Source organism: Anabrus simplex, chromosome 1, assembly GCF_040414725.1.
Source record: "Anabrus simplex isolate iqAnaSimp1 chromosome 1, ASM4041472v1, whole genome shotgun sequence".
In the NCBI taxonomy this organism is placed as follows: Eukaryota; Metazoa; Arthropoda; class Insecta; order Orthoptera; family Tettigoniidae; genus Anabrus; species Anabrus simplex.
The window spans coordinates 703,411,637-703,438,437 of NC_090265.1; the positions used below are offsets into that span (position 1 = coordinate 703,411,637).

Below are 26,801 nucleotides of genomic sequence, written 5' to 3' on the forward strand. Positions count from 1 at the left end.
AAGACTTCGAAAATGTTGCGAGATGGACAGCAGGCAATAATATGATGATAAACGGTGTTAAGACAGGTTGTGAGTTTCACTAAAAGGAAAAGTCCTCGGCAGCCCTGAAAATGGTTTTCCGAGGTTTCCCATTTTCACACCAGGCAAATGCTGGGGCTGTACCTTAATTAAGGCCACGGCCGCTTCCTCCGCACTCCTAGCCCTTCCTTGTCCCATCGTCGCCATAAGACCTATCTGTGTCGGTGCGACGTAAAGCAAAAAAAAAGGAAAAGTCCACTCAGTTTTCATTACTGCATTGATGGGGTGAAAGTTCCTCATGGGGATCATTGTAAGTATGTACGTGTTGATATAAGTAAAGATCTTCATTGTGATAATCACATAAATGTGATTGTAAGTAAAGGGTACAGATTTCTGCACATGGTTGTGAGGGTATTTAGGGGTTGCAGTAAGGATGTAAAGGAGAGGGCATATAAGTCTCTGGTAATATCCAAATTAAGAGTAAGTTTCCAGTGTATGGGACCTTCACCATGTTTACTCGACTCGAGAAATGGAAGAAATCCAAAGAAAAGCAGCTCAATTTCTTCTGGGTGATTTCTGACAGAAGAGATGCGTTACAAAAATGTTGCAGAATTTGGGATGGGAAGACTAAGTGGTACTTTCTGAGCTGTCAGTGGAGAGATAGTGTGGAATGACATTGGTAATCAAATAAGTTTGAGATCAAAATATGAAGATAAAGTTGAAATTCACGAGGACAAACTAGGACAAATATCCTTTTATAAGAAGAGGAGTTAGTGATTGGAATAATTTACCATGGGAGATGTTTAATAAATTTAAAAATTCTGTGTAATTCTTGAAGAGATGATGAGTAAACAACAGACAGAGTATCTGCCACCTGGGCAACTGCCCTAAATGCAGATCAGTGGTGACTGATGCGAATGGCAGAAAACATGATCGAAAAGTTACTCTGGGAAGGACAACTGAATCAGAAAGTGATGTAACAAACAATATAGAGGGCAACATATTCTAGACATAGTGCTAATAAAACCAGATGAGCACTATAGAAAAACTGAAGGGATCATGAAGATCATTTCTGTTGTAGTTGAAAATAAATGTGAGAGAATAGAATGCTGTAAGACTATTAGGCAATATCATAAGGTTGATAAGAGAGACAGAGGGGAGTTTTTAAAAATTAATTATGATTAGTTAAAAATGGTGAATGAAAATATAAACTGACTATGGGATGGGTTTAACTAATTGTTCGGGAGTTTGAAAACAGGTATGGTATTTTTCTAAAGTGGTAAGTAATAGTATAGACCCACTGTATTGTAACAGAAGTGCAGGTTAGAAAGAAATAGGAATATATGAGGAAGTAAGGAGAGACTGAAAGAACTTACTAGGAAATTTAATTTACCAAATAAAAAGTCAGCTAAGGTTAACATGACGACAAGCATAATTGACAGGCATATGAATTTTAGTGAGTACTGGTACCGTAATGGATGGGTATGTATAGGTACTTTAAGGCAGACACAAGTTCCAGGATGGACATTCCAGGGAAAATTAATGAACTAGGAGAGTGTATATGTGAGGACTTCCAGAAAGCATAAGAATTCAGTTAGCAATATGCAAAGATAGTTGGATGTAAGATTAATTTCCAGGTTGAGGAGGTGACTAATACAGGCAAAGTAGTGGAATTTACCTATTCTTCTCCTTCCTCCGAATTTGGCCAACTGTGGACCACATAGAACTTAAGGCTTGTTGGCCTTTCTTCTCTTCTCTTCCCAGAACCTTTTCATTCTCTCGCTTCGTATTTTTCTCTCCTCCTCAGAGATTATCTGGTTGGGCTTCTTTTTAGGTGATTTGTCCTCAAAAAATTTGATTTTGTTGATTATGTTTCTAAACTCTTTCCTTTTATTGATCACCTCTAGTGTAATTCCAACTTCTTTTGCATCTCTTTTGACCTCTTCTACCCACTTAGTGGTGGCCTTCAATCCTACAATGTACGGTACTTAAAGATCTTTTTGGTCAGTCTGCTTTCGTCCATTCTTACTAGATGTCCGTAGAAGTTCAACCTTCGCTTCCTTATTGTGTCTGAGATCTTTTCCGTATGCTTATAAAGATCCTTGTTTTTCCTTTTTTCCCAGGTTCCATCAGCAGTTTTCTGGGGTCCCAGAATCTTCCTTTCTTTCTTTTCCAGTTCTTGTAGCTCCCCTTTTTTATTCAAAATAAGACACTCTGAGGCATAAAATCCTTCTGGTTTGACTACTGAATGATAGTTTCGGATTTTGGCCATGTTGTACATACTCTGGGTTAGTTTGTAGGCCAATTCTAATTTTCTGATTCTTCCTTTGATAGCCTCTTTGTCTAGCCCATTGGGTTGGATCCATTCTCCCAGGTATCTGAACTTCTCTGCCCTTTTAATCTTCCCATACTTTATCTCCATGTATTTCTCATTTCGGTGCCTATACTCCACATACTCCGTCTTTACCTATTATAACAAAGACATTTTCAAAAAAGGTACAAAAGATGAAAGCTAAAAAAAGCAGCTGGCTTTATTAAGAATTCAGGGTAATTTGTAGAAATATGCTACCACATTGGAAATATTTGTTTACTGTTTGTAAGAAGGAGCTCTAGCCCCACTGTATAAAGAAAAGGGTGACGAACATAAGGCAGATAATTACAGGCCAGTCTGCTTAACATGTGTTGCATATAAGCTCTGGTTTGATAGAAGGCCGTTCACGTTTAGGAAAGGTTATTCCAGTGAGGTTCAACTTGTAGGATTCCAACATGATATAGCAGATAATTTAGATTCAGGTCGAATGGACTATATGTATCCATCCATGGTGGTGGTGTTTATTGTTTTAAGAGGAACTGGGCAACCATCCTCTATTAACACGAATCAGAGGGAAGAGATTCGACACTTTGAAAAAAAAAGGTAGCGGCCAAAGGAAGGTGACGGCCATGAAGTCTGGTAAAGTGAAAGTCTCTCTAGACCTCAAAAACCTAATACCACTGGGGTCAGAAAAGACCAAGGGAGATTGTATAGGATAAATGAAAGTGTTTAACTTGGTGTGTAAGTAAAGGGAAGCAATGCCAGGACTCAGCCAAAGTCCCCACGGTCGTCAACCCGTGCTTGCAAGTTTAGAGTTCCTGGGCTCCTTTTAGTTGCCTCTTATGGCAGGCAGGGGATGCCATGGGTGTATTCTATTGCCCCCACCCACAGGAGGTATTGATTCAAGGATTTTGACAGGGTAGATCATTAGAGATTACTGACGAAAATTAGGGCTAATGGACAAAAGAGTGGTTGAATGGGTGGCTCAATTTCTAGAAATAACTCACAGAATTAGAGTAGTTGAAGCATTACCTGATCCTGAAATGGTAATTTTTTTTTTTTTTTTTTGCTAGGGGCTTTACGTCGCACCGACACAGATAGGTCTTATGGCGATGATGGGATAGGAAAGGCCTAGGAGTTGGAAGGAAGTGGCCGTGGCTTTAATTAAGGTACAGCCCCAGCATTTGCCTAGTGTGAAAATGGGAAACCACGGAAAACCATTTTCAGGGCTGCCTATAGTGGGATTCGAACCTACTATCTCCCGGATGCAAGCTCACAGCCGCGCGCCTCTACGCACACGGCCAACTCGCCCGGTCCTGAAATGGTTATCTGGAATCAAAGATAAGGCTTTTTTTGCTGATGACATTACACTGTATATATTAAATGAGCTGCAGGTTTGTAAGCGACTACTAAAAGAGATCAACAATGGACAGGAGACAAGGGTATGATGGTAAATGGGATGAAAAGTCTGGTTGTAATTTTCACAAAGAGATTAAGTCCTCTCAGATTTAATTACTCTGTTGATCAAGTGACAGTACCTCATGGGGATTACGGTCTAGGTCTTAATATAAGGAAAGATCTTCATTCATGAATGAGATAGTACATAAAGGTTACACATGAAGGAATTTAAGGGTTGTAGTAAGGAGGTAAACCAGAGGACATATACAATAAGTCTCTGGTAAGACCCCCAATCAGAGGATGGTTTCACTGTGTGAGACTCCCACCAGGATTACTTGATACAAAAACTGGAGAAGATCCAAAGGAAAGCAGCATAATTTCTTCTGGTGATTTCTGACAAAGGAGTAGTTTTTTAATATGTTGGAAAGAAAAGACCTGGGAGTAAGGAGACGAGATGCTCTGAGCTGTCAGCAGAGAGATGGCGTGTGACGGGCGTAGCCGTAAGGGGCGGGTTTACTGGGGATTAGAAACCCCATGGAAATTTTATAAAAGAAAATAAACAGAAACTGACTATAAACAAGTGAAAGTCAACTCAATGGGCTGGCTCTTCTGACATTCATAGAGACATAATTGTAAAACCAACAGATATCTTGAATATGTCTTCTAAGAAGCCTCGAAAGTTGGTTTAGATTGTAAACTGAATATACCATTCGCTCTATAAAACTGCTGAGCTTGATCGTATTGTTTTTCCTGTATTTTAATGTAAGATTCTGTAGTGTACTGCAATCTAAATATCAACATAATTCATTTGTATTAATGTCGTTATGACACTCAAGCATGCACAAGCACATTAATTATGTTCTATAATAATTTTGTAACTTTAAACCCCCTCCCATAAGTTGATCCGCTACTGGCGTGTAATGGCATTAGTAGACGAATAAGCTTGGAGTGGAGCTTTTAAAGGTAGGATAGATCACAATATGAGGATAACATTGGAATTAAATTAGGGCAAATATTTATTTATAAGAAGAAGAGTTAGGGATTGGATCAATTTATCATGGGAAATGTTTGATAGATTTCAGAGTTCTTTGAAATCACTCAAGAAAATACTAGGTAAAATGATAGGGAATCAGCCAACTGAGCTACAGCTCTAAATGCAGATCAATGATCATGGACTTAATAGAATCCTTGATAATTCATCAATGAAATTATAACACGAAGCTTGAAAAGTCTAATCAGTTGTACAAAAATACAGGTTATGCAGTTGTAAATGTGAATAACAAAAGCACCGACACGAATTCCTCGAAGTATAGACAGTCCTAAATGCAGATCAATGATGATTGATTTCATAGAACCCTTCATAATTCATCAGTTATATTATCATGTGTAAGGAACACCCCTAACCTAGTTTTTTCTGCTAACATAGCTTGAAATGTCGAATACCTTATTCAAAACTATCGGTTACCTAAATAAGAGTACTGACTTGGATTTCTGTGTAACAACCTGAAATAATTCCATAATTATTAACGAGGACTATAAAAACATTGCATCGGTTTTCTCAGCAACTTAACCTGAAATCATTCATAGTAAATCGAAAAAAGAATCGTATCCTTTCGTATTCGAGTTTTAATTATTACTTTGTTAAATTTAATCCTTCTGTTTTAGGTTATAAGACAAACGTATATAGTGGCATAAATAGGCTGGATTCGATCACTGATGCCCTCCTCATCAGCTGATCATCGTAACCAAACTAATCGCGAAGTCGCCATCACCAAAGCAAGGGAATTATGGGAATAAAAAGCGGCCAGGGCCACAGACTCTGCGAGAATGCGTTGTGATCGTTGCCTACGTTATAATACAAGGCCTGGAAATTATTATTATTAGAAAAGCGCACGAATGTGCATTACAAAGATCATTGACCGTTTTAGTCTTTGCTATAATCGCATAGAGATTTGTTGTTGTTTTTACATCTTGTGATGTGATACATGTCACAGAACTGATCACACAGTGAACATTCACATTTTTCATTTGGGTCGTGATAAGACATATTTTTACATATTTTATGGTGGTACCCGTGTACTGCTAGTTTTATTATCACATGTCTTAGCTTCTGGTTGGCGTTCGTCCAATTTCGATCCAACATGGCATCTGTGCTGTAGAACTCTAGCGGAATTTCTTCTCTCTTCTTCCGCCTCTCCGCTAGGTGTGCTTCTACATTCATTGTGGATGGCAGTGGTAGTATTATCCTCAGTTCTTCAATAAGAAAGGGTTCCCGTGCTAGTTCGTATGTTAGGCGGGAACGCGTGTATTTTGAGATGCCCATTATGGTCTTTAGGAATTTTGCCTTAACTCCTTCTATGGTGGCCAGGTCTCTCTAGTCTTTCCCATATCAAGTGGATTCCATAGGTGAGTATTGGACTTGAGTCTAGGGAATGTCGAGGAGCAGCCAATAATCGGCTATGTCCGGGCCTGCTCGAGCCATCTCGGCGTTTAGTACCGCCTATCTAGCTATTGCGCGCCACGTGTGGGGCAAGGAGAAGAAGAAGAAGCTCTGTTTTGTTTGTTGTTGAAGTGCAGCCATTGCAGCTTTTCGCGAAGCCAGTATTGCTTGGTTTGTGATAGTTTACTGTACGAGTCATTACGCCGAGTTATTTTAAATCGTGCTGCTGTGAAGTACAGACTGTAAAAGACAAAAAAGCCCCATAAGAAAACTTCTTCGTCCTTGTCAAGGCCTACCGAGAGTGAACAGCAGGCAATTGCTGCAAATTTGTTACTCCAGTAAGAAAAATGTGTTATAGGCCCTCCGTCAGTAGAATAAACTCTTTCTTCCGCTTTCCTCGAGACAAATCAGTGTACAGTAAGTAAATTCCAATATTGTGAAATATTAGTGGCGGTGCAGAGATTGCACTCATAGGTTTGACTTTAATTTGGCTTTTTTTATGTTTTAGGTGTGATCAATGGGTTGTCAAATTGAGGAGAAATGATCTTGAGGACATCAAGAAAAGGGACCTACCTGCATACATACAAGATATGTTGAGATCACTTCCAATCCACAGATTTTAGGAATCCTCGGCACTTTAGTCAGGGGTAAGTCATGAATCAATCACTCAGTCTCTTAATCTGCATTTAGGGCAGTCGGCCAGGTGGAACATTCCCTATTGGTTTTTTTTTTCTAGCCTTTTCTTAAATGATTGCAAAGAAACTGGAAATTTCTTGAACATCTCCCTTGGTAAGTTATTCCAATCACTAACTCCCCTTCCTATAAATGAATATTTGCCCCAATTTGTCCTCTTGAATTCCAGCTTTATCTTCATATTGTGATCTTTCCTACTTTTAAAGACACCAGTCAAACTTATTCGTCTACTAATGTCATGCCATGCCATCTCTCCACTGACAGCTCGGAACATAACTGAGATTCAGTATGGACCCAACATGATTTTTATCACTTGTAACATACCACTTAGTCAAGCAGCTCGTCTCCTTTCTCCGAAATTTTCCCAGCCCAAACTTTGCATTATTTTTGTAACGCTACTCTTTTGTTGGAAATCACCCAGAACAAATCGAGGTGCTTTTCTTTGGATTTTTTCCGGTTCTTGAGAATCAAGTTATCCTGGTGAGGGTCCCATACGCTGGATCCATACTCTAGTTTAGGTCTTACCAGAGACTTATATGCCCTCTCCTTTACATCCTTACTACAACCCCTAAATACCCTCATAACCATGTGCAGAGATCTGTACCCTTTAGTTACAATCATATTTATGTGTTTATCTCAATGAAGATCTTTCCTTATATTAACACCTAGATACTTACAATGATCCCCAAAAGGATCTTTCACCCTATCAACGCAGTAATTAAAGCTGAGAGGACTTTTCCTATTTGTGAAACTGACAGCCTGACTTTTAACCCCGTTTATCATCGTACCATTGCCTACTGTCCATCTTACAACATTATCGAGGTCATTTTGCAGTTGCTCACAATCTTGTAACTTATTGATTACTCTGTACAGAATAACATCATCAGCAAACAGCCTTATCTTTGATTCCACTTCTTTACACATATCATTTATATATATAAGAAAATATAAAGGTCCAATAATACTGCCCTGAGGAATTCCCCTCTTGATTTTTACAGGGTCAGAAAAAGCTTTGCCTACTCTAATTCTCTGAGTTCTATTTTCTAGAAATATAGCCACCCATTCTTGTTTTCTTCATGGGGCCTCGAAATATTAGTTCCTAATTAGTGTCGACCTCTAAGATCTTTTGCTACCATGTTTTTCCTTCATTCCCACCTAGATATACCTGCTCCCTTCACAAAGCAGCAGGTTGTTCTTATTGGGTCTTCTTGGATTTGTCCTCTCACTTCACCTGGTAGTCCTAGAGTAGAGAGTCTGATTCTACCCAACGCCTCACATTCGAAAAGTATGTGTTCAGCTGATTCCTCTGCTTCATTGCATTTCCTACATATGTTGTCTCTTATTACTCCAATTCTATGTAGGTTTTTTTTTTCTTTCAGATGGCAGTATCCTGTCAACAGTTCTACTACCCATCTTATATTACCTCTGTTGAGTTTCAACAACTCTTTAGTATGCTTCTTGTTTAGTCCTTTTTCAGTTCCTTTGCAAGCCTGCATCCTGGAGTAGTTTTCCAGTTTTCCATCTGTTTCTTTTGTATGCATTTTCCTATGTAGTGTCGGGCTTGTCCATAGGAAATCCCGCATACAGGTTCCGGGCCTACAAAATATGTTTCTGCCACTTTCCTGGCCAGTTTATCTGCCTTTTCATTTCCTTCTATACATTTATGCCTGGTACTCATGTTATTTTGACAATGTTGTACTTTGAGAGCTTCAGAAGAAATGAGTGGCAATACCAGACAATTCTGGATATTATCCGGACTGCCTCTAGTGCCTTAATGGCCGCTTGGCTGTCCGTTAAAATGAAAATGTTCTTATTCCTATAGTTCATTTTCAGATGTTCTTCAAGACATGTGATTTATTGGGTTGATTTCAGAATCTTCTGGAGCCTTGCTGTTTCATTGTGTGCTTCCACTTTCTCACAGAACGGTCTCCAAGATTTTCTTTGTGCTTTCCATATCTCTAGGTTATACTCAGTGAGTTTCCTATGATATACGTCCCACATACCATTTCTAGATGAAAATGTTCTTATTCCTATAGTTCATTTTCAGATGTTCTTCAAGACATGTGATTTATTGGGTTGATTTCAGAATCTTCTGGAGCCTTGCTGTTTCATTGTGTGCTTCCACTTTCTCACAGAACGGTCTCCAAGATTTTCTTTGTGCTTTCCATATCTCTAGGTTATACTCAGTGAGTTTCCTATGATATACGTCCCACATACCATTTCTAGATGATATTCTATACAACATCCTAACCTCTTTTTTCATTTTGGCTAGTTTGTTGTTCCACCACCTTACTTTTTGGTGTGTTTCTTTTCTTTGAGAGGACAGTTGTCATGGAATGAGTCTATTATGGCCTCTTCTAATACTTTCAGTGCCCATCCAATTCTTTCTGTCCTCTCACATTAGTTTGAATTTCTTGTACAGCCTTCCCTAGAACTTCTCTGTATCTATCCCAGTTAATTCTTTTTTTACTCTGTACATGTCAATCCCACATAGTCTCGCATCTATTGCAAATTGGATGTGCTGGTGGTCTGCCAATCATGGTTTCTCCAGTACCTTCCAGCCTTTAATAAAGTTTGCAATATGCGTAGTGCTGAGTGTAATGTCTATTACCTCCCGACGATTTTTATTTATAAACGTAGGCTTGTTTCTTGGTTTTAGTGTCGTCAAGAGTTCCAATAATAAACTCTAGTAAAGACTCACCTCTTGCATTATTGCCCCATGCCGTGTGATGTGAATTTGCATCTGCTCGAAGGACTAAGTGTTCGCCTTTCCTCTTTGCGTTGCAAATTAGGTTCTCAACTTCTTCTGGTGGGGACAGATTAGTTGAGTCATATGGGAGGTATGCAGAGCCTATGGTTATATCTCTGGGAGCTTCCCAATTTCCAAGTTTTATCTTTTATCTTGGCTGCCAATAAGTCCTTGGAACAATGTTCCTGCATCAGAAGGCATTGTAGTCTTCTGCTCACAAGTAAACATGTTCTAGGCATATTCGATGTAGTATCGTACATTAACTTACCTCCAGATTCCGTGAGTCCTGCTATTCTGCCCTTAACTACCCGTTGCTTGTGTATAAAAGCCACATCGATAGCCTCGGACTTGAACTTCCTGACGAAATTGGCAACAGCTGACTTTTTATGTTGTAGGTTGGCCTGTAGAACTTTCAGTACCATCCTTGCCAACGCTAGGTTTTGTTTTTCCCTTGATTACTTGAAAGTTGATCTGTCCAAGCTTGGCCTTAAGGCCTCTTTTCTTGAGCTCTTCAAAAGCTCTTTCATTAAGGGCCAAAACAGTTATCCTTCCTGTGTCATCAGTAGTTGTTGCATTCAGCACTCTCCACTCTTTCGTCGGAAATTTGGTGTCATGCTCATGTATCCTGAAAGGCACATCATCAACCTTCATCTTGTCATATGGAGGAGGAAACTTGGCGATGACCTTTGTAGTATTCAACACTTTCTTGACTTCTGCCACCTCCAAATTCTCCCCTTTCCAAGGGTAGCAATTGGCCACTGTCTGTTCCAGCCAGCTTTTAGTTTCTGGATTTACACAGATCAGTACCACTGCTCCACTTTCCAGCCTCGGAGATTCGAGGAAGCCTGAAAGGCATCCATCTGACAGCGGTTTCATTTGCGCTATCAGAGCAAATGTTCCTTCACGTCATCCTCCTTCAGTTTCCCATCTGGAAAGGTTTTAGGTATTATTGCTACCTTGATTGAAGTTAGTCTTTCCGAAAAGGACATGACCGTCTCTTCTTTCTGGTTTTTGGTGGACGGTTTTGTAGCCGAACTTGATGGCATACTATCCCCTGGCCTCAGCCTATTGGGCATTGTCGGAGGGATAGCCTCTCGCCGATCCCTGTTCCTTGGCTTCTTCTCCGTCCAAGTTCCAGTCGCTATTTTGGCCTCCTTCCTCGCTCCCTTCCTTTCCTTGTAATATGCACTGTTGCGAGGTGGTCTGTCGATATGAAATCTGTTGATTTTCGAGGCAGAAATCTTCAGTTCTGTTTCTATGGACGTTCTGCTTTGCTTGTAGTAGCAGTCTGCTCTACTGGAGCTTCTGTTGCCATTTCTTGTTTTGAGTCAGCGACAGCCTGTCCAATTGGGACTTCTGTCTCCATTTCTTCATCTTGGGCTTGCTCCTGGATATGCTCTATTGGAGCTTCCATGGCTTCCCTTGATATCGAAATTTTTGAAATTGGCTCTTTTTAAGCAAACATATTTCAGTCAATCATAGGTTTTTTGGCCCTTCTAGGGTCCTGAGCGTCGTTCTTACCATCCGTGGTGAGCCATACATTGTCCTCCCACAACTTAGGCTCTCCGTAGCAGAGACCACGCCCCTCAGTCGTCCATCCAGCGGTCCGCCCCTGGCCCGAACCTAGCCAGGTTTGTTCCCCCTTCAGTAGGCCTACTCACGTGGTCTCCACTTGGCATTATCATGACTGAGTTCGGGCCAGGCTACATAGAGCAAAGTGATGTGTTGGTTCCAGCGCCCCGCAGTGAGCCTTCACCTCAGTCACCAGCCCCACTTCACCTGAACCACCGTATCACCCAGTTGGAGGAACCAAGGATGCCTCTCTAGCATGTGTGGGCGAGGCCTCCACTCCAAGCCTTGACTTGGGCTTGTAACAAAAGCCACCCATTCAGTCACTCTTTTTTTCTAGTCCAATTGCACTCATTTTTTCCAGTAGTCTCCCATGATCTACCATATCAAATGCTTTACATAGGTCAATCGCAATAAAGTCCATTTGACCTCCTGAATCCAGGATATCTGCTATATCTTGTTGGAATCCTACAAGTTGAGCTTCAGTAGAATAACATTTCCTAAACTCAAACTGCCTTCTATGAAACCAGTTATTAATTTTGCAAACATGTCTAATATAATCAGAAAGAATGCTTTCCCAAAGCGTACATGCAATGCATGTCAAACTGACTGGCCTGTAATTTTATGCTTTATGAAGTTAAATAGTTCTTGTGTATAAAACTTAACTTCCCTTTATTGCTTGAAATAGAGAAAATGAATATTACATGCATAGCTACAGGCAGTTATGCCCTTCAGCGTTCAGTCTGCAAGCCTCTGTGAGTTAAATAATAATAACTTAGTATTTTATTGCAGTCAATGGTCATAAGATTAAATTACAGTTCATAAATCCCTTAAGTTACACTAGAAAAACATGAGCATAATTTGAACATGAATATTTTGCACATTACAGCATAGTATCTTGCAATTTATTATTATTATTATATAATAAAGTCACCAAACAACATTTCACTACTCACAACGGGGAGTAAATATTAGTTGCAGCAGAAACATGTCAGCAATTATTTTCTCTGAGGACAGATAAGTGTGCGATACCTATCACAAGCTCCACCGCATGGAGCACAGATACACTGAGGACTTGGCCCGTGGTAACTGAACGCTGAAAACTGCCTTCACTCTGTCATTCCGACAATATTTTGCTTTTCACTACCTTTAGAGAGGGTTGTTCCTAGTCATTTCCTTCCTGCTTTTACTGCCGCGTCACTGTATGCCACCCATTCTTTCTCTATTGTATGCCTGTATCCTGGACTCCGTTACTTCCATAGGTCCGAGGCTTTCTTGAAATGTCCCAAGGTAGGTCGATTCTGTGAAGCAGGATGCTACCTTACTTATAGTCCTAGTGACGACCTCTCCCCTGACGGGTCCTAGCCACCTGAGCACAAAGCAGGCCATGACTTGGAATATGTTAGGGTATCTCGAGTCTGAGGACCATGTTATAGGCAACTCAGCCGTTGCCTGTGGTTCTCGAACTAGGCGGTGACTGCAGTAACCCACACCATGGACCACAAAAAATAATAATATAATAATAATACATCTTGGGCTGTTACACAACTACTATGAAATTGATTGGTATTTCATAACAGTTCATCATATTCTTGTAATTTATATGCTGTATTATTATAGCCTACCAGTTTTGCATTTCATAGTACTATAGCATGGGCTTATTCAAAAAGCAATGTGTATAATTAATATGAATATTAACTTTGTTTCAATAAACTTTTTTTAGGCTAAAACCCAATTCTGCGCCAACACAGAATCTTCCCAGCAGCAGCATGAAGGGCGCTTTGGGATCAAGAAAAAGAGGGAGTCCACACAAGAGGGAGAGAGAAGTAGAAGAAGAAAAAATGGAACATCTCCACCAGTACTGCTCAGGTGCAGCCAACAATTGTACTGAAGTAGGGCCTATAACACATTTTTCTTAGTGGAGTAACAAATTTGCAGCAATTGCCTGTAGGCCAGTAGGCCTTGACAAGGAAGAAGAAGTTTTCTTATGGGACTTTTTTTGTGGAAAATAATCGTCACTGTGTTGGTGTGCTGATCATCGCTTTTGTGCTATGGGCATGTATAGTTGGGATTATTGTTTGGAGCTGTTTCTCAATTATATCTACATGTTTTGGTGATTCTATTGTTGCGAGAATGCTTTCAAATTTTTCTCGGAGCTTGGCCTTGTGCTCTTCTATGTCCTCACTTAGCCTTCTTTTCATGGGATTATGCAATTCCTTCAGAATAATGTCCTTTTCTTCGTTTGAAGGTGCTTCCTGAATGACTAAATTTGTATCTGATTCTAAATGGTGTTCATTAGCACCACCAATATATTTAGCCGCTAGGTGTATATGTTTGCACATATTAAATTTAATGGAAGAGTCGTGGCATGTACAAACGTATGAATGAATGCAGGTATTGCACTCTGTACACTTCAGGTCACAGCCGCAATTCATTTCACCCGTTCTTCTGACCTCGTACAGTTCACTTTTCTTCGTGGATGGAACAGTCCATACATCCTCACTGCAAATAATTTCTCCTGGTTGTAACGATAATGAATTGGCATGCCTTAGTCTTATTTGTGAGAGTTTATTTGTAAGTTTGCCTTTATTCATGTAAATAAGGCGGTCATAAAGTTTATCTCTCACAAATCGCATGAGGATATGGATTGCGATGTCCAGTCTCTTAGGCTTCTTACCCTCCATGTATATGTGTTTAATTACTCCATGCATGCGCTCTAGATGCATGTTAGTGTTGAGGCCGGCATTGAGACGTTTACAATAAGCCCAGCTACTTGCAGAGTGTTCATAATTGGCCTCGAAATAAATACCAAAATCTCTTGTGTCAGGGTCACTTTTTAATTTATTTATTTCTTGATAGAGCATTCTCGAAAAAAGCAGCCTCGTCTCTTTCCTCCAACAATACTCTGAGCTCCTTGTACACCTCCACCTGTTTCTCTCGGCCTTTAACTTTAGAAAGGTTTTTCCTCCAAGCACGGTCAACATGCCACGAACAGAACAGGCAGAATTTGGCAGGCATCATTACGCATAGCCAGGCACTGTAAAATGTTTCTGCCATGTCTGACATGAACACTTTTGCTGTAGTGTCACTTGCAGAGCCTCTTTAATAACTCTGTAAAACACTTCCATCACAAATGCATCCGTCCTATTTGATAGCATGAACGCGCATGGAAATCCTTGGAACTTGCCATCTACGACTAGGGGGGTAGTTAGTTCAAATTCGTACTTATTTAAACCATGTGTGCTGTCAATACAAGTGAACTTGTCGCCGTATCGTAGTAACGTTTCTTGCTGCGCCTCATTCATTATAATTAGAACGAAGTCCTCTGGTTTTAATTGAGGGTACAGCATAGAAGACATGTCTTGACCCTTGTAAAAGCGTGCTATTCCTCCACGTTTGTCCATTTCACGAATCCATGCTTCGACACTCGTACAATCATTCTCATGCCGCACAGCTTCAGATTTTAAATTGTACTCTTGCTCAATGTTAAATAGATCTTTTCTGGTCAGAAAATGAATGCGTTCAATGTCAGTTTCACCAATAGAATCTCTAACCTCATCAAGGATTCTATCGAAAGGAATTTTCATCGCAATCTTCCTCGCTAAGTCATTTCTTTCCGACAGCGATAATCTCATGCGACCTAACTCTTCTTGGTGGCCTACATGTGTTGCACAAAATGAAACATGCACTTCTCCAGACTGAAAAGTAACATCAATATTTGCTGGACAATGACCACTTATCTTGTTGCTTCCAAGTACTTTCTGGTGATGCTCATGATTACCCCTTGAGTTAAAGGTCCCATCCCTGTGACACCTGTATTTCATTTTAGAGGAACCATCTTTACATTCGTACTTGGAGCGACATACAACAAATTCACACACTTGCTAATTTTCTTTTTCACGTTTCCACTTAAGGAAATCCTCTTCATTCGCAAATTTTAAACTTTCGTTTGCGATACGAATCTCATGAAAATTAATAAAATGTGCCACCATATCGGATTTTGTAGCACATTCTTCTACAGAAAGCGGACATTTTACTTGAGGTTGTTCACACTGCGCAGTCTTATGTTGTGAATTTTTATGTCGTTCTAAATTGTATTTTGTGTGAGAGGTAAAACTACACAAATCGCACGAAAATTTAGGATTTTTGTTAGTGTGCTTTTTTCTTACGTGATGATTTAAAGTTTTCCTATAATTGAAAAATTTATTACACTCACTACATACGAAACTGTCCATTGTGCAAGCATAAAAAGTTCACTGCAATGTGCAATAAAGCAGTTAATTGACATAACTAATTCACTATTTCATGAAGTGGACCCCCAAAACACTGCAGAAGTCTATTAAAGCCGATTATGGCTGCTCCTAGACACAAGTCCGGTATGTTTATTTTGATGATGAGGATGATGCTTGTTGTTTAAAGAGGCGTCACATCGAAAGTCATCGGCCCTGTTTATATTGTGTATTTTAAGGAGTGCTCTTGCAGTTGGTATTTTGGGGTTCATGTTAATCAGTTGCAGTGTCTGCTGTTCATTTAACAAGAACTGTGGATTTTTGAGTATTTATTTGAGATTCTTTTGGATGGTATTAGTGCAGTCTTTCTTGACAATATTGAATTTATCATCTCTGAAAAAATGCTGTCTTCAGTTTTACCCACAATTACTGTACAGTAGTATTGCCTTTATGTAAGTTGTCCTTGATTTTTTGTTTTAGGTGGTTAAATTGTTTGTTAGCTACTGATTAGTTATTAATTTCCAGTTTTTTGTGAAAATGAAGAAATTTATGTTTATATATTATTTGATGAAAAAATTAAAATAAAATATATAAAACAAAAAATATTCTTCTTCTTCTCCTCTTACTGCTTTCCCCATATATGTGGATTCGGGGGTGTGACATGTCTCGCTTCATGGCGCCAACTCTGTGGAGGGATGTAATCACCAGCCCTCAGATTTTAGGGAAAGACGTATTTTGTTCTTGAAGAAATGACTAAAAATGAAGTTGTATATACACGTTTCATGTATTTATTAAGTTAGAAACTGTAGTCCTATTGTGCTTAAAAATGTCTGAATTGACGTTAAAACCTATATAATTCTTATTTTTATCCCTAAATCGGTTAAAAATGCCTTTCAGTATATTTCGAGAAAATAAAATATTTGCTGGCTTATGTTCAGTCTTTACGAAAATTTTAAAATCGGGAAGCTATAAACCACTCTCTCCGAAATGCCTTAAGAACCTCCTGCAGTGAACACTCCCGTAGTTTGTCACAAGACAGAAGATGACACAGTATCCGTTGACTTCTGGGGAAAAGAACTGCATTTCATTCTGTGAGAATATTTTGGTGTTCCCGTTTGTTCAGTGTATGAATTATGCTGAAAGTGTCAGGTTACAACTCGTCTTTAATTAAAAAGTGGTTACAGAAGTTGCTCCTGTGACGTTTGCAGCAAAGAGGTGAATAAAGTTGTTTATTTCCCCGTAACGAGTTATTAACTGCAGTTAAGAATTGTTTAATTCTTGTGCGTTATTCTGTTTGCAGTAATAACCAGCAATTTTCATCCTGTTAGGGTGTTGTAGGAATTTAAAAAATCACACAAATAAGTAGTATAGTAGTAGCCTATATTAATTAACTTATTAACGGGCGAGTTGGCCATGCGGTTAAGAGCGCGCAGCTGTGAGCTCGCATCCGGGAGATAGTGGGTTTGAACCCCACTGTCAGCAGCCGTGAAGATGGTTTTCCGTAGTTTCCCATTTTCACATCAGTCAATCGGCAGCTCCGCCAACTCGGCACTTTGAACGAACCAGCTCAAAGGTGGTGTTAATGCAGACATAATGAAGCTGAGGAGAGTCTGATGTCCTTATATACCTACGCGGGGTATTAATACTCTTTAAATTATGCAAGAAAGCTTTCTAGAAGCGACCTTTTAACTCTGCCCAATTTCCCCTACCTTATAGTACAACTGAAATCCGTCTGCGAGCAAGGCTAACGTTAGCGCAGCCCGTCGCCAGCCGGGCCAACGTCAGCAGTGCCCGCAGTAGCGAGCCCGGCCCCCGTCGCCAACGGTGCCAATTTAATATATATAAAACAATTGTTGAGGAATGTAAAAATAGGTTTGTACCTTTAAAGGTAGTAAGGAGTGGTAAAGATCCACTATATTATCCGCTGGCTGGCTCGACTGCTGGTACGGATCTCCCAAACATACGCTCTCCAGATAGTCACATGCAGTGTTGTGTTTTGTTATAGTTGGAGACCTTTGTCTATCCTGATTGTTTTTAAATCTTTGATTCTCAACAAACAAGTTCATCTATTTCTTCGGTTGAGTGGTTTATTTTGTGTGTGCTTCCATATACAGTATACTCATTTCAAGACTCATGCCGCCTATAAGACGCGGGCGGAGCAACTTTGGTCAAAGAACTCCACATGCTACAAGCCAAGCTAATTTTCAGTTTAATCGAACTGCACAACAACGTGAAGAGTGAAATGAAACTGAAAGGATTGGGATATTACAAACCCGTGCAGCGCGTCGTTCAGCTAATAATCTTGCAAGTTTGAATCGAGCTGCTTTCAGTTACGATGTTTCGATTGACTACAGTGCCTACCAGTGCGTTGCTATTGTATCTATGAACTCAGTGTGCCAATATTGTAAGGCAATGAAATGCAAAAATGAAGCCGCTGGATTGTGTTGCGCAAATGGCAAAATGAAATTAGTGCCATTGATTCCACCACCAGATCCATTGTACTCATTAGTTTCAGGAACAAGAACAGATTCCATATATTTCCTTACAAATATCCAAAAAATATAGACCTGCTGAACAGTTCACATCTATGTTAGTCTATCAGGGTAATTTCTAGGTAGTGATATGCTGTGACCTATTTCAGCATTTCCTTATTCACAATCAAGATATTCATATTGCAGGTAATGAAAATACATTTTTCCAGTAGTTTGTTATTAACTTTTGGTAGCAGTAGAAAATTAACTCATTCGATGTTGATAACGTAATCATTTGCATTATTCTGATTTTTGCGTGCAGTACAGACTGAATTCGAGTTCGTTCCATTGTAATTTATTTTTGACAGAACAACATTTGTCGGGTCAGCTAGTTAAAAATAAATGTGTAAGAAAGGAAGATATAAAAATTAGGACTATTAAGCAGTACCATATGGCTGATAAAACAGGCATGAGGGAGTTTTTAATAAGTAACTATGATTGGTGGGAAACGGTAAATAAAAATGTAAACAGACTCTGAGATGGGTTGAAAGCAATTGTTGAGGAATGTGAAAATAGGTTTGTACCTTTAAAAGTGGTAAGGAATGGTAAAGATCCACTATATTACGGTATAACAAAGAAGTAAAGAGACTAGGAAGGAGATGCAAGTTGGAAAGAGATTGAGTTAGAAATGGCTCTGGAAGTAAGGAGAAATTGAAGGAACTTACTAGGAAATTGAATCTAGCAAAGAAGTCAGCATAATTGACAGCCATACAATTTTAGTGAAAAATGGAAGAGTATGTATAGGTACTTTAAGGCAGAAACAGGTTCCAGGAATCATTAATGAACAAGGAGAGTGTGTATGCGAGGATCTTCAAAAGGCAGAAGTATTCTGTCAGCAGTATGTAAAGATTGTTGGTTCCAAGGATAATGTGCAGACAGAGGAGGTAAGTGATACTAAAGAAGTGTTAAAATTTACCTAGGACAAAAATGACATTTACAGTAAGATACAAAAGTTGAAAACTAGAAAAGCAGCTAGAATTCGTAAGGTTTCAGGGGATATGCTAAAGACAATGGGTTGGATATAGTACCATGTCTGAAGTACTTATTTGATTATTGTTTGCATTTAGGAGCTATACGAAATGAATGGAGAGTCGCTATAGTAGCCCCTGTGTATAAAGGAAAGGGTGATAGACATAAAGCTAAAAATTACAGTCCATTCAGTTTGACATGCATTGCATGTAAACGTTGGGAAAGCAATGTTTCTAATTATAAAAGACATGTTTGAAAAATTAATAACTGGTTTGATAGAAGGCAGTTTGGGTTTAGGAAAGGTTGTTCCACTGAAGCTCAGCTTGTAGGATTCCAGCAAAATATAGCAGATATCCTGGATTCAGGAGGCCAGTTGGACTGTATCACGATTGACCTATGGTGGGCATTTGATAGGGTGGATCATGGGAGACTACTGGCAAAAATGAGTGCAATTGGACTTGAGAAAAGAGTGACTGAATGGGTGGCTCTGTTTCTAGAAAATAGGACTCGGAGAATTACAGTAGGCGGAGCTTTATCTGTCTCTGTAATAATTAAGAGGGGAATTCCTCAAGGCAGTATTATTAGACTTTTACGGTTTCTTATATGATATGTGTAAAGAAGTGGAATCAAAGATGAGGCTTTTTGCAGGTGATGTTATTCTGTACAGAGTAATAAATAAGTTACAAGATTGTGGGCAACTGCAAAATGACCTCGATAATGTTGTGAGATGGACAGTAGGCAATGGTATGATGATAAACGGGGTTAAAAGCCAGGTTGTGACTTTCAAAAATAGGAAAAGTCCTCATTTTCAATTACTGGGTTGTTGGGATGAAAGTTCCTATTGGGGATCATTGTAAATACCTAGGTCTTAAATTAAGGAAAGATCTTCATTGGGGTAATCACATAAATATGATTGTAACTAAAGGGTACCCATCTCTCCACTTGGTTATGAAGGTATTTAGGGGTTGTAGTAAGGATGTAAAAGGAGAGGGCATATAAGTCTCTGTTTTTTTTAAATTTCGTGTTTGCTATTTCTAGCCGAGTGCAGCCCATGAAAGGCAGACCCTCCGATGTGCGTGGGCGGCATCTGCCATGTGTAGGTGACTGCGTGTTGTTATGGCGGAGGATAGTGTTATGTGTGATTTGCAGGGATGTTGGGGACAGCACAAACACCCAGTCCCTGGGCCATTGAAATTAACCAGTGAATGTTAAAATCCCCAGCCCGGCCGGGAATCGAACCCAGGGCCCTCTGAACCGAAGGCCATTACGCTGACCATTCAGCCCACGAAGTCTCTGGTAAGGCTGCAACTAGAGTATGGTTCCAGTGTATGGGACTCTCGACAGGATTACTTGATTCAAGAACTGGCAAGAATCCAAAGAAAAGCAGCTCGATCTGTTCTGGGCAATTTCCAACAAAATGGTAGCGTTGCAAGAATGTTGCAAAATTTGAGCTGGGAAGACTTGGGAGAAAGGAGATGGACGAGCTGCTCGACTAAATGGTATGTCCCGAGCTGTCAGGGGAGAGATGGCGTGGGAGGACATCAGTAGACGAATAAGTTAGAGTAGTGTGTTTAAAAGTAGGAAGGATCACAGTATGAAGATAAAGTTGGAATTCAAAAGGACAAATTGGGGCAAATATTCGTTTATAGGAAGGGGAGTTAGGGATTGGAATAACTTACCAAGGGAGATGTTCAATAAATTTCCAATTTCTTTGCAATCCTTTAAGAAAAGGCTAGGAAATCAACAGGTAGGGAATCTGCCACCTGGATGACTGCTCTAAATGCAGATCAGTAGTGATTGATTATCAATTTAGCAAAATAAGTATGGTATTTTAATTAACTTAATGCCTATCAAAATACGTACAATTGAAGCTGCCTAAAAGTATTTTAGAAACTACTTGACAGTCTTTTAGGCAGCTAAAATGACCTTTTAACACCTAAATATCCGAAGTCTAGTAATCACTATTGCATGTTTCTGTGGTGGTTGGGAGTGCAGTGTGTGTTGTCTGAATTTAAAAAGCTACCTTCTGTTTTCCTTGACCGGATCAAGGATGAAATGAATTAAGCATATTTAGGCTATTAGTACGATGGGATCGCCACTCCCAAGGTGATTTATTAATGACTTATAGATACTATGAAATGAGAATGGAGAGTGTTGGTGGAATGAAAGATGACAGGAAAAAAGCGTAAGTACCCGGAGAAAAACCTGTCCTACCTCTGCTTTGTCCAGCACAAATCCCTCATGGAGTGACCGGGATTTGAACCACGTTTTCCAGCGATGAGTGGCCGACGCGCTGCCGTCTGTGACAGGGAGGCTCAGTGTGTTGTCGGAATATTAAGAGAAAAGTGGTGGAACAAACACTAACACCCAGTCTATGAGCCAGAAGTAATTAGGCGTGATTAAAATCTTCGATCCGGATGGAAAACAAATCCGGGACCTTCTGAAATGACGGTCACAGCCAGGCATTCGAACAAAGTGAAATCCTTATTGAGTTTTATTAGTATTACTATCAGTATTAACATTCAACTATTGTAATAGAAAGAAGCAAAAATCATTATTTATTTTATCAATTTTAAACACGTACCGGTAACGTTCGTTGTTCAATCTTGCCGCCTGATTATTTTTTAGGGACTTGAAATCGCTTTAAAAATATAGTTAAGTACCATAGTTAAAACTCTAGGCTTTAAAGTTATACAAACATGTACGGTGTCTGGAGGGACAGATTTTATTTGTACTATTGCTCAAGAATGAAAGAAATTCATACTTTAAAACGTGGGAGCGGCTCCACGCGCTGCGCTCACGAGACACAGTGCTGGCTTCACGAAAAGCTGCATCGGATGTACCTCGACAATGCCTGACAGCAAAACAAAGCTTCTTATTCTCCTTCTTCTCCTGCTCCACATGTGGCGCGAAATCGCCATGATAGGTAGGAGGTGCTAAACGCCGAGGTTTCTCGAGCAGTCACGAGCAAAGCCGATGATGGCTGCTCCTCGACATTCCCTAGACTCAAGTGAGTATTGGTAGGATCGTTGTGTCAAATAGGCGCATAGCTGTTTTTAAGGATAACAAGGCCTGGAAATAGAGCCTGTAAAACGCTATGAAAGTGGTTACACTGAAGTTCAATGCCGGGCCGCTAGGATCGCTATCTTGCCCCCTGTCTACCAGACTCGCGCCTTTAAACGTGTTCATTAACTGAGTTGGTTGTGAATGTATTATGTATTTGTCTGATGTTAAGCATTCGCAGTTCCAGTCATGGTTTATTCACGAGAAATTAAAGGTAGTGGAATTTCGTTTCACGAGTTACTGAAAGGTGTACGTTTATTTTTTTCGAAAGACATGTTCAACAGTGAAATTAAGTGTGGAAATTGTAAAGGCGACAAACCACCTCTTTTCTTCTATGAAAATTTCTGAGACCTCTGTTAGACAACATTACTTTGTGCCACTCAAGTAGAAGAGAGAAAGTTTTGAAACTTGATAAGAAGCCCCTCAGAAGGAAAGTTTTGAAACTTCAATGACATATCCAAGCCAATGCAGCACCGCTCTATAAATAAAGTACTGTCAATACTCGCAAAAACATTCAGTTCTTTTTATTTAGGATATACTTTACTTATTGACATATACGGCCATGCGAATTCAAGGGGGCAAGACCGCGATCCTAGCGGCTGAATGGTGAACTAGGAAGCAACCCGTTTCCACGAGTGCATTTCAAGGCCTTGTATTATAGCGTAGGCAACGGTTGTGATTGGCCAGGTCGTATTATGGCAGTGTTATACCGAGACGTTTGTTTACAAATAAGTTACAAATTCCCATACTTTCTTCAATTTTTCAGAGGATGATGATTTATAGTGAATATTAAATAAAATTACATGGCCATTTGGCTGTAATAAAACTATTATTATTATTATTATTATTATTATTATTATTATTATTATTATTATTATTATTATATAAAATTGTCGGCTCAGTTTCTAGAAATACTTCACGAGTCTTCTTTCTCCTTCCTAAATTAAATACACTTTGTTATGCATCAGGAATATATGAATTTTCTTGAATTTGAGACTTGATTCTTTTTACTTAGGAACGTTTGTTGTCTTGCATATTTTCTGGATATGGGAAATAAAAACCGTAATGGGATAATTTATTGATAAAAGGTAAAAGATAACAGAAATGTGATTCTGGGGGGCGACATTAACTGTCGTTTAGACAAACCTGATCATAAAACTAACATTATTCTTGATTACTTACAAGATGAAGGCTATAAACTGATAAATAAAGCAGAAGAAGTAACCTATATGGCTCCAAATGGTAAAAGTACTGTTGATCTTTTTTTTTTTTGTCAAAGGACGTTGCCTAACAATTCTTGATCGAGAGGTCATGGCCTCACATCCGACAGCAGTTCTTAGGAAGCACATACCTGTCGCTATTAAAGTTGAGCTAGGAAATCAAAATCCAGTAACCAAGAAGAGTCCTAATCTATGCATTACAAGGAAAGTGTGTATGCCTGTCATAGAGGGTGGAAAAGAAGGCTTGAAAAGAGTACCACAGATGATAAATGAAGGAATGATTGACGCTGCTCTGGATAGTGTTCTGGACCTCATAAGGAAAGCACAAATCAGGAAGACGAGGATCGCCAAACCATGGTTCGACAAGGAGTGCTACACGGCCAGACAAGATACTCTGGACCTTTTACACAAGGCACGGAAAACAGGTGGGGAATCCACATATGCTGAGTATGCAGTGAAAAGGAAAATATATAAGGAACTACTCAAACAAAAGAAGGCGCACTACCTAGAAGTAAAGGCTAAATTGCAAGCTCAAGATGCTATGAAAGACCCTTACATTGCTCTCAAACAACGAGCTACGTGCCCTTCTCCAGAATTTCCAATAGCTACATGGGAGAAACATTTCTCGGAGATCCTTAATCAGCAAAATCTCGACATAGCTCTCCCACTTCGAGAAAATCTGTATTGTACAACAAGACCTATTGATCAGGAGGAAGTCAAAACTGCTATCCAGTCCATGAAAAATAAGAAGGCAGTTGGCCCAGATGGAGTTTTCAATGAAAATCTGAAAGATACCTGTGACATTCTGCTTCATACATGGACCACTCTGTTCAACGCGTGTTTGACGACAGGGAAAATACCCGAAGGTTGGAGACAGTCGCATATCAAAATGCTCTTCAAAGGCAAAGGAGACAGGGATGACCCTGATTCGTATAGAGGCATTGCCCTCGAAAACAACATTTATAAGACCTATGTCAAGATCCTAGAGAACAGACTAATTGCAGAAACAGGAACTATGATCCCCGAACTCCAATTTGGTTTCATGAAAGGAAGAGGGACATTACATGCAGTCAAGAATCTCTTGGACAATATACGTGAATCAATGAGGTGGTCAAAGGGGAAATTTTATGTAATCTTTGTGGACTTTAAGAAGGCTTTTGACCTCTTAAACAGAGAAATACTCCTTAGAAAACTAGCGAATATGATTGGAGCAGACAACCCACTAACCATAGCCATAAACAACATACTTGCTTACAACAGGGTCACGATACAAGATGGCAAAGCGTCCTCAGCAGCCATTATACAAAGCAACGGGGTACTTCAAGGGGACCCCCTTAGTCCGATACTATTTAACATAGCCTTAGCCGATATCTCAAATATCATCCACAAAACATCGGTTGTGATGTACCAGTATGCAGATGACATAGCAATAGAATCGAACAACAGAAATGACCTACAAGCTGTAATGGATAAACTCGATAAGTATGCCGACATGAATAGTCTCATAATCAACAGAAATAAAACAGTGCAAATGGTTTTCCGGAAAGGAGGGAGAATAGCAGCAAATGACAAGATAACAAGCAGTGAAACAGCCCTGGAAGTTGTGAATTCATTCAAATACTTGGGAATTACGCTCCAGCCCTCTTCTACTTCTTTTAGAATTCATATAAGAGAAAGGTCATTGGCAGCCATAAGAAATATGTATGATTTGAAGGAACCCACTAAACTGTCTCTAAATACAGCCATGACGCTGTTCTATGCAAAGGTTCTACCTGCCCTGACATACGGTTTGGAGCTAATTTGGGAACATCTAACTCTATCTGACCTTAGACCCCATTCACAATGCAAACGTAACCGTAAACTTAACGACATAACGTAACCGTAAAATTAACGTAAAATTTGTGGTATTCACAATGGAGGAACGTAACATTAACGTAAAGAGTACACAGCAGCCAATCAAAACACTGCCATGTTATTTAGTACGGACGTCAGGTTTTGGGCTATCTCGTAGTTTTATATTTCAATAACTCGATGGAATCAAACAACGTGGTAGCGGAATCCATATTACTTCAAACATCTATTGCTTTGCTCCTGGGAGCTGTGTAGGCCTACGGTACCTAAAAAGGCGATCTAAACAACGGTGCAGAAAATGGGTTCATCCCTTGAATCAAAGAAGGTTATCTCAGGGCGATTTCGGTAATCTACTGTAAGAAGTGACCCTCATCAGTTCGTTTTGGACATGCGGATGAAACCTGAACTGTTTGCCTTTCTTACGATTTGCTTCCCCTTTTGTAATAAAAAGAAATGTAAAAGGTCTCCTTTACCGACATCTATGACCCTATCTATCACACCCCGATGAGATATTTGGATCTATTTGTTTGGATGATATCGTTTTCGTAAACTAGTAGTCCGTCATAATGTTAAGAAATATACAGGGACACTGTTTTATTTATGACAGGGATATTCTCTCGTCCGTTTGCCAGCGCTGCGAGCTTGTCTCCCGCCATTTATTGTCAGATTTCATTACTACAGGATATTAATTTCCACCTATTATTTTTCAGTACAGCGTATTTGTAATTATTTTTCCTTCTATCATACATAGCCTATACACAAAGATTATTTTGAAAGAGAATTACAAGTGTTTCGTCGAAAGAAGTCATTATATCGTGCACAACACACAATGTTTACCTCTGCTCTGATTGGCTGGTTCTTAAAGTTAACGTAAAATTAACCGCAAGAGCTTGGAGCTTGCAATCCCTTAATTTTACGGACTCGCAGTTAAGTTTACGTCGGCGCATTGTGAATGGATCCATTAGATAAGATGGCCGCTAACTTCTAAGTTAACGTTAATTTTAAGTTTACGTTACGTTACGTTTGCATTGTGAATGGGGCTTTACTGTTGTCCGTCCGCGTCTTTTTTGCCGCTGATCGTTCCACAAACGGGTTTCGGCACCATTTTGTAATGTTTTACTTCATAAGAACACTGAAATGTCATAGGGTTACTGATTTATTCTTACAAAGAATCATCCTCTGCTACAACATCATCAAAACATCACCATGACTACTATACTATTACTTTCATGGAGTCCATATTAAGTAGATAGCAAGAGTATGTTAACGTCATGGAGGCTCAAACTCCTTAGCTGTGTAGCGAACAGGTACGGTCAATTAGATAATTCTCCACAAGGCCAGTAAGTGGTTGGAAGAGCTGAATCTTTCTTTGCTCTGATTTATAATCACAATACACACTCACTGCCTTCGGCGCAACGTTCCTTGAGTAATAATTATTTTTGCATCTTCTTCTCCCCTTTTCCTATATTCTACCGTATTTTCCTCCACAGTGATGCTATCAACAACGTCCCTTACTTCTGAAATTTCGTTTTCAAAGGACCTTACAGCACACTGAACACAGCACTTTTGCAGATGGTTGTATAGAATGTCCAAAAAACCAAACCCCTCCCCCCATGGCACTACAGCCCTTGAAGGGCTATGGCCTACCAAGCGACCGCTGCTCAGCCCGAAGGCCTGCAGATTACAAGGTGTCGTGTGGTCAGCACGACGAATCCTCTCGGTCGTTATTCTTGGCTTTCTAGAACAGGGAATAGAATGTC

General features: G+C 39.7%; 1 protein-coding gene and 1 long non-coding RNA gene across 2 annotated transcripts in view; one reads left to right on the forward strand and one right to left on the reverse strand.

Moving 5' to 3' along the window:
* LOC136857363 (serine/threonine-protein kinase PLK1-like) overlaps positions 1–26,801 on the reverse strand; it is a 692,893-nt gene that overhangs the window by 606,925 nt on the left and 59,167 nt on the right. The window lies entirely within an intron of this gene.
* LOC137500493 (uncharacterized) lies at positions 6,296–15,947 on the forward strand. The gene is made up of 3 exons (XR_011018058.1): positions 6,296–6,584; positions 6,676–6,814; positions 12,902–15,947. It is a non-coding gene; the product is annotated as an uncharacterized lncRNA (long non-coding RNA).